The following is a 9,287-nucleotide window of genomic DNA, read 5'->3' as shown; positions in this document are numbered from 1 at the left end:
TGAGTGATTGGTAAATTTCTTAGGATATATCCCACAAAATGCATAGGGTCCACCGAATCCCTCAACTCTATTCATTGCCTTTTACCTAGATCAACTGCTTCCTATAGAAGTTTCTCACTGCTAGTATAAATTTTCAAGATACAATTACCCTTTACTTACTTTCCTGGCTAGTAAGTAGGAATATTTTTACATATTTCAGGTTCACTACTTAATATTCTAATTTTGTACATCAGATGATTTTTAGTAAATTCTCTGAGTATGATTGAATTTGGGTATATTGACAGCACTGAGCTTCTGGATATGGCTTAAGTTGGTACCATGAAGAATACTGGAAAAGATTCCAATTATGCTCATTACATCACATCATGTTTCATCTTTCTCATTTTTCTATATTTGTAAAGGAACAATAACCTAGCACAAAGTTTATAGCCCATAATAAGTTAATATTATCTTTTAAAAGACAATAAGTAAATGAGCCAATTTACTACTATTCATTCAACACAGATACCAAGATTGATGACTTATTACATTATACACTTCAGGCATTTAAAATGCAAATATTGGTAGTGGCAGCATGCACATCTAAAGTGTTCTTAACTAAATACACCTATTTTTATAAGTTAGTAATTGAAAAAAAGTGTTTTGAAAAGATATTATATTTATCTTTTATTTAATTTCAAGAGTTCTGCTCAGCGAGTGATTCCTGTCTTCAAAAAGTCAATTGAAATCTTTCATAAAATACTTTTTGGCTATTCAACAAAGAATCACATTGAGAGAAATTGCAAGATACTTATTCAGGGCCTGACTCATCAGGATTTATATATGCAAAGATTTTATTGACCTCAGAGTCAATGGAACTTCAGGCAGAAATTTTGCCTGAGCAAACACAGCTGAATCAGGCCCCAAATGAATTAATTTAGTGCCTATCTGCAATATAGATTGGCAATCTTCCAAAATGATTATGTAAGTTGAAAGGAGTCTAGTTTCTAAATGTAAAACTGAGTTGCTTGCCATTTCTCCTTAGCAACATAAGGAGAAATATAAATCTATTGTTAAGGAATGCAGAAAACCTCTAGCATAGAATAACTTTATCCAATGATTAAAGTTAACCTAGTGCTTCAATTTTAGATTAAGGTTTTGTTTGGTGATGCCATTAAGGGCTTTGGTTGGTTCCAAAAGGATATAAATTTCAGAATATACTTATAGTTCTCAGAAAAAAATGGAAATGGATAATAAAGCAGAAGCGTATTACAATAGTTAGTTACCAAGATAAAAGACTGAGAACAAATGAAGGTTTAGAAATGGACAGGGTACCAGAGTTGTGTGCAGTTATTTAAACTAAAGCACAAGGGGGCCAAGATCACTGGAGTTTAACAGCTAATGAGAGTTAACATTTATTGAGTAGTTTTAAATGAGTCATATGTCTTCTAAGGACTTTATTTGCATTGACTTAGTTAATATTCACATTGACCTTAAGAATTATGTGGTATTAATATCTCCAACTGACAAATGGGGGAACTAAAGTCTAAGACATTAAGAAATTGCCCCAAATTGTATAAGAAGTCATTGTCAGAGTCAGGAGTGAAATCCAGAGCAGATGACTACAGAGCCTATGTCTTAATGAGTACATAATATTCCCTCTCTCAAGCATAAGTCCCTATTTGGCATATGATGAATGAAAGACCAAGAACTACACTAGTCTCTCCCTGCTAGGGAAGCTAGGAGGAAAGAATCACCTAGAAAAGGCCTTCAGGTAAGTATTTTAATGATTTGGACCAGATCTCTTAGCAAATATGCTACTGGTATTTAATAATTGATTATTTCCTACTTCTAAAAGGGATTCTCAACCTACAAAATTACATTAGGGGTAGTCATACAACCTATGTGTTTTAAGGGGTATAAAACATAGATGTCCCCAAATTGAGAAGGTTCCCTTTGTGAACAATGTTCCATATACTTTCTGTTATTGTAAAACTAAGATTCATTCCAAGGCAGAAGAAAGATGAGTTTGGGAGTTCTCACAGGTTTCACACTTCTCAAGGAAAACAGCATTTTCCCCATGTTTTGCATTTTGCACTATCTTTTATAACATTAGGAAAATTTGTGGTTGGGTAACATTTATGATCCCTGTACTCTATCTGAGCAACTCAGCCTATTGTATTGACATTTGTTAGCAACAGAATTGTAATTTAGAACTATAAATCACAGTGTCTAAGACAATTTTTAGTTTTAAAAAAGGGAGGTCATAGGGGGAAAATGACAAGAATGTTTATTCCTATATAGCTCTCTATGTATCTTTTGAATGAAGAGGTGAAAATCTTGAAGTTAAAAGAGAACATATGTTGTGGAGGTATCAGATATATCTTGGAGAACATGCTAAGTCAATAAACATAAGATATCAAATGAAAGTGAAAAGTACATTTTGATTGGTATTGTGAGAAGCTCTGTTGAAATCTAGAAGAGAGAGTAGAAGAAAAATAAATAAAATTGATTCTCCTACTCCTAGAAATATTTCTAATGCCATCCCTACATAGTGTAACAAAGGATCTGTAGGTTTATAAATATAATTAAATGAAAGCCAGATTAGAAAATATTTAATAAAGCTGACCTGAAATTTCTCACATGGTATGATACCACAGAAATCAAACTGCCCAGAAAGGGACATAAACTTAGCCCTAAAACATTCAATACTCAATTAACTTCTTTAATACATATAAGATGTGTCAAAGAAATACTGATAAAGCAAAAAAAAAAAAAAAAAAACTGAGCTAAGAAGCTTATATCAAAAGATTCACGTAGGAATAGTTGTGATGAAAATATTTGGCATCAGATTAAATCTGGTTATTGTTTAGATATTAATGAATTGGGTTTTTCGCAGAAAACATTAAAAGACAAGTTGTAAGAAAATGTAAAAGAAATGTGAGATAAATAAATACTCACCATAGTTAGAGGTTGGATTGGAAAGAGAAGGAGCGAGCAATAGTCCTAAAATGACCCTCTCACCTGCGGGGAACTCAGGAGAATGAAGGACCTTTGGCTCTCTTTATAAACATATTAATGACTTAGGTTCAAAATCTTGTAAACTTGATCATGGTATTTTACACAGGAAAAAGGAACGCCTATCTACAAAATATTTTGGCAGAATATACCAGTTCTCCTTAAATTGTGCATCATAAACCTAGAGCATGTAGGTTTCTAGGCACAGCTGACTGGAAAATGGGAATCGTGAACTAATGGGAATCAGCCTTATTAAATATTTTCTAATCTGGCTTTCATTTAATTATATTTATAAACCTACAGACCCTTTGTTACACTCTGTAGGGATGGCATTAGAAATATTTCTAGGAGTAGGAGAATCATGTTCTAGAGCAGAAGTGGCTCCCTCCATGGACCATATATAGCTCAAAATCTAGCCGGCCATTTCAAAATAAAAACAAAATTACCCCTTTTTAACAATTTCTTGTGATTTTATTTTCACATTCTAAGCAATAGAATCATGTACTTATTTTTATTTCTGATTTTTATGTATTATCTTAACCATGGAGTATGCTATGATTAAATTAAATTTTTTTACCCATTTTGGATTCTTTGGAACCAAGAAATTCATTATTTTTAATTGTCTTGTTCCTAATTATTGATCACTAATATTTTCTCCAAATTATTTTAATATATTCAGACAACTTTTTTTCTTGGAGAAATCTCTCCTGGAATCCTGCATCCATGTGTTCTGTTCTGGACTGTGTCCAATTCTTATCCCTGAAATTCTGCCATCACCCACTTGGAAATTGCCCTTCCTTGTTTTGGTGGAATATATCCTTCAGAAATTCCTAACTGAGATCCTGAATACTTGACAATATGTTTACTTTACCTTTATACTTGGTTGATGAGTTAGCTGGTTTACAAATTTTATATTTCCGCTTTTAATTCAAAAAGTTTGCAGCATTTTTTTCACTTGCTTTTTGGAACTTTTGTTGGTATTGTAACATTTGATTAAATTCCCAAATAAATATATACTTTTTTAAAAGCTATTTTTGGAAAGTTTTAAGACATATTCTTATATCTATTGTCTGAATTTCATCAAGGTAGAGTCTGGAAGAGGGATTTTTATTTTTTATTTTTCCTATAGACCTCTTATTCTGGAAATCCATATGGTTTGAGTCTGAGACGAAGTTTGATTTTCATAGTATTATCATTATTTACACATCTACAGTTTCTATGACTTGTATTCTGGTAACTCCTACCTGTCTTTTATTAGACACATTTCCCTCATCCTCTAAATATCTTGTTTTTGTCTACATAGTCTAACATTTTAAAAAACATTCCTGAGATATTTGTCCCAAACATGATATTACATTTTTGAATGTCTACTATCATATATATTCCACTGCTGAAGAAATATTTTCCATGCCTATTTTTGTAGCATAATTTATTTTTTGTTAATGAATAGCACTCACTTCTCTGAAGATATTTATAAAGTAACCATGTAAAAAAATGTTTTCACAAACTCATACATAGAATTTTAAATACCTCCTGACCTCCAGTTGCTTTCCAATTGATTCATTAAAACAAATTCTTAAAACTGATTTTATTTGAACAACATATATTAATCATGTTATTTTTTGATAACACTCAAAACACCCCTCACTTTTAAAAGTTTAAATTTCTTTTTTTTAAATTAAATTGACACAAATTTTCTTCATTAACTTACTTCCTGTATCCTGGTGTAAAATATTCTGATAGATAAAAAATTAACAGAATGTAATCTGTGTATGGATGTGCTTGTGTGTTTGCATGGGGAGTGTGTTCATTTTTTGGTTATTTTAAATATCAGATACTGGGATGTATCTGAGAATAAATAAACAATGAAAATTAAGTTATAGTTTTATTTATACATAGACAAAGTTATTACCAAGAAATAAAAAATAAAAAACATGAAACAAATACAAAATCTCTGTTGTAGAGATCATTGAGAATGCTACATGTGAAAAAAGTAGAAAGGGGGAAAGGTTTTCTTTATAATTAACTGTCTATAAATGCTCACAACTTGTTAGTCTTATTTCATATTTTAACAATATAAGGAGAGGAAAGGATGTAAGATAAAAACAGTGGGTTGGAAATTTTGCTGACCCTGGTATCTGTTAGGTTGTCTTGGTCTGGGAAAAATGGATGCTCATCAGGAAGAAAAGACAGTTGCAATAAATCAAATCCTGTCAGAATTAAATCCTAGGTGTCAGATCGTGTTTATCAGACATGGTTACAGACCAAAGTTCGTGTTGTAGGTTAATACAAAAATTTTGTGGAATATCTTACACGCAGCAGGAACTTGAAAATGAACGGCTAAGAACCTATGGATTCCGTTTGACAGAGATGTGTAAGCGTTTGGTTGCTCTCAGGGCCTCTCTTTGTTCCATGTGTTTTCTTGCTGCTTGTAGGCAACTCTTTCATTATTGTTTTCTATTCACTTATTCTTATCCCAGATGTTATTTTTTATGTTGCTTATTGTAAGTATAGGTATAACTGTTAACAAACCCTTGTGCATAATATAAAATAATGTATGTGTACATTTCATGTACACTACACTATACATCTAATATACACACATAAATATATCAATGATTATAACTACATTATACCTATTAATTACATATATAATTCATAAGGTGATATATGCATTATATAACTAGGGATTACATATGTAATTTATATATACACACAGTATCATTTTAAAATATCATCAAAAACAACCAATACCTAGAGAGAAATACACTGTAAAATGAGCAAGAATTCTACATTTAAACTACCAATACTACCCAAAACTACAAAGCAATATTTAGGTACAACTTAAAGGGGACCCAAACTTATGAGGAAATAAATGTTTAATAAAAACAGGACATTGCTGATTGGAGTGCAAAATTGTACATAAACTTTGAAAACTGTTTAATCTAAAATAATTGTATCAGAATATTTGTAACTCCCTTAATCATAATAGACAAAACACTAAAAACAACCAAATGTCCATCAATATGAGAATGGATTTCATACATTGAAATATTGCTCCCCAATAAAAATATGAACTATACTTACACATAGCAGCGTAAGTGAATCTCAAAAATGTTACCTTGAATTAAAGAAGGCAGACACAAAATAATATATAATCTATTATTCCATTTATATAAAGTAAAAAAAAAAAATAGACAAAATTAATCTATGATGTCAGCAATAGGAGAGTGGTTATCTCTGGTTGGAGTGGGGATTACACCAGAGAGCAGGAGAAGGAAATATCTCAGATAATGCAAATATTCTGTATTATGTTTGAAGTGGTTTGCATAGCTGTCATAAAATATCAAAATGAAAAAATATATATAAATTTTACTTCAATACCACTATATTCTCTAATAAAAATAGAAGAATACTGTAATTATCTCCCTTATTAAATGCCCCATGTTGTTTTACTATTATTTTAAAAATTAGCACGTGTTCATCCAATATAGTTTTGAAAATAAGCAAAATTCTTTACATAAAATATAAGAAGCATTTTAAATATGTTTTTATTGATTTTTAGAGAAAGAAGAAGGGAGAGAGAGGAACATTGATGAGAGAGAAAATCACTGATCTGCTGCCTCCTACTCGCCCCCTACGGGGGGACTGAGCCTGAGCCCTGACCAGGAATCTAACTCCTGACCTCTTGGTGCATGGGACAGCTCTAAATCAATTGAGCCATATGGACCAGGGCTAAAAAGCATTTTCCATCATATGGAGAATAGTGCTTAGTAACATTTTTTGGTAAAGATAATTACAGATATATTTTTGTTTTTTGAAGTTGAAAATAATATATATCTAACTTTATTCATTAGATATATATTAAATAATATATATATAACTTTATAGCTTTTTTATTAATATATTTTAACATAACCCAATTCTGTAAATATTCTAGTACAGCAGGAGCTTTTGAAACTATAACCTACCATTTTATTGGTATATCATGTTAATTATTAAAACTTATATTTTTGTATTGTGCAGCCTGTTTAAAGTTTTGCCCTGACTCTTTATTGAATGAATTCCAATTTCTGCTTCTGATTACTTGTGGGATAGGCAATCCTCTATTATTATAACATGGCATTCACTGCCATAACTCCAGTGAATATGAGCTCACTAATGTTATCAGTGATTTCTCCAGCAAAATTCCTATCTTACTTAATCCTTTCTGTGACAGGGTTCAACCTTTCCTTCTTCTCAAAGTCATCTAATCCGTTGACTTTGGTGACACTGTTTCTACTTTGCTTTCTTCTGTGGATGTTCTTTCTCCACTTATTTAACAAAATCTTCTCCTACCATCTATGTTTTATAGGTTGATCTTCAAGTTATCTCTCAGACCTTTGCTGCTTTTACATCTACACATTTCCAGGGTGATATTATCTGAATGACATTATCTACTTCCATGTCTTCAATTGCAAACTGTTACAGTGTTGACTTTCAGATCTCTTTTTTAGATTTTTTACACTTCTTATTTAAACCTTCACATGGCCAACATCTATAAGCCTTCAATATTAAACTTTTCTTTTAAATTTCCATAATCTGTTATTATTCTTATATTCCCTATTTGATAAATATCTGTTGACCAAAACCATTATTGATATCTTTAATTCATTTACATTAGGTAATATCTCAGTAGTATTTCTTAAGCATGTCTCTTCCTCTCCATTTTTGTTACCAGCACAGACTTATCAAGGCATTAGCGTTAATGCATGAGACAACTCCATGGGTAAAGCATCTGGTAACAGGCTGGAGTCCACAGTAAGAGGCAGTACATATCATGTCACAGTGAAGACTCCAGGAAAACAAAACAATCCAAATAAAAACAAACAGACTATTTACTCAGAACTTCTATAGCAATGGTGTCAGCCATCATCACTGTGTTTCGCAGATATTCAAAACCAGTCAAGAGACTGGCAAGCTTTATATCTATAAAGGGAGGATTTCTGGTATGCTGTTTGAAGGTTGGCATGGTGAAACTGGAGGCAGACTAATTACAAGTGTGATATCTCACCTGATTGATTTTGTGAAGTTTCCTGTTATACAAATATTATCACATTGGCCCATTCATAAAGGTCATCTATATATCTCCTTCCCTGATCTTCATATTAGAGGTTTCCAATCTTATTTCTTCCCAAACTCTGACAACAAATAAGTACAGACACTTAACTCTATCATCCTCCCTTCAAAGAAGAATTAAACGACCAGATACACTACTGAAAGTTCTGTCCATTGGAAGGATTTACTTTTATTCCTTTCGGTCAAAGAAAGACATCCCTGAGACGCGCTATAGTGTTACCATCTTTCCACATGCAGGTGGCATCAGATTTTCTGACAAATCATTTACAAGCCAGTCATGTTGGTTTTCTTCTTCAGGTTCTAAGAATTCTAATGAGGCCAAAGGTATATGGTTGGAAGAGAAAACAGAGTCATAGTAAGCACCACTTGCTCATGTAACTTACTTGTGTATAAAGACAGGGTTCTGAAGATATCAGAGATCAAGCTCATACATCACTTCTACTGAGAACAAGTACTGGTGCACAGGTCCAACCGAGCACAAAGTGGGCTCGATAACTTCTAGCTTGTAATGGACAGTCTGGGCTTGTGGTCATTTGGAGCCCCATTGTTATGCATTCTGTCTCTATTAGAAAACAATAGGAAACAAGGAACTATTTTTGTTTTGTTTTGTGTTCCTCCAAATCAAAAGAATCTTCCTTATTAAAAAAAAAAAAAAAAAAAAATGAGGCATTGACTAGAATAGCCAAACAAAATTGTGGAAGACACCTTCATCCTGAAATGTCAGTGTTTCATGCTCTTAATTTAGTAAAATTTAAGATTGAAATTCAGAATTTATATGTATTTAAAATTCTTCTTTATAAAAATAACATCTTTTATTAAATAAAATTTTAAAAAGAAGAAAGAATTTTCCTTGAAATTCTATCAGAGCCTTATTTTTCGATCACATAAGCATGGCAAAAATCCATCAAAAAATTAACACAAAATTGCCCACCTTCTTTATTCTTACAGTTGGGATATGAAAACAAAGTATGGATATTATATCTTGTCGAAAAGTTAGTATAAAGTTTGTGCATCCGTTGCCTAACTTTCTGATCTGACATTCACTTTTAAAACCATGAAAATCTGGCTTTCACCAGATAAATAAATCTGGTTTCACCTCAATGAAAATGACCTGTGAGATCACAAAGACCCAGTTTGCAGGTGAGGCTAGTCAAGGGCCAGGGCCTTCGTGA

Source organism: Miniopterus schreibersii (genome assembly GCF_964146895.1).
Source record: "Miniopterus schreibersii genome assembly, chromosome: 3".
Classification (NCBI taxonomy): Eukaryota; Metazoa; Chordata; class Mammalia; order Chiroptera; family Miniopteridae; genus Miniopterus; species Miniopterus schreibersii.
The sequence above is the reverse complement of the archived record's forward strand: the minus strand, read 5'-3'. Positions refer to the sequence as shown.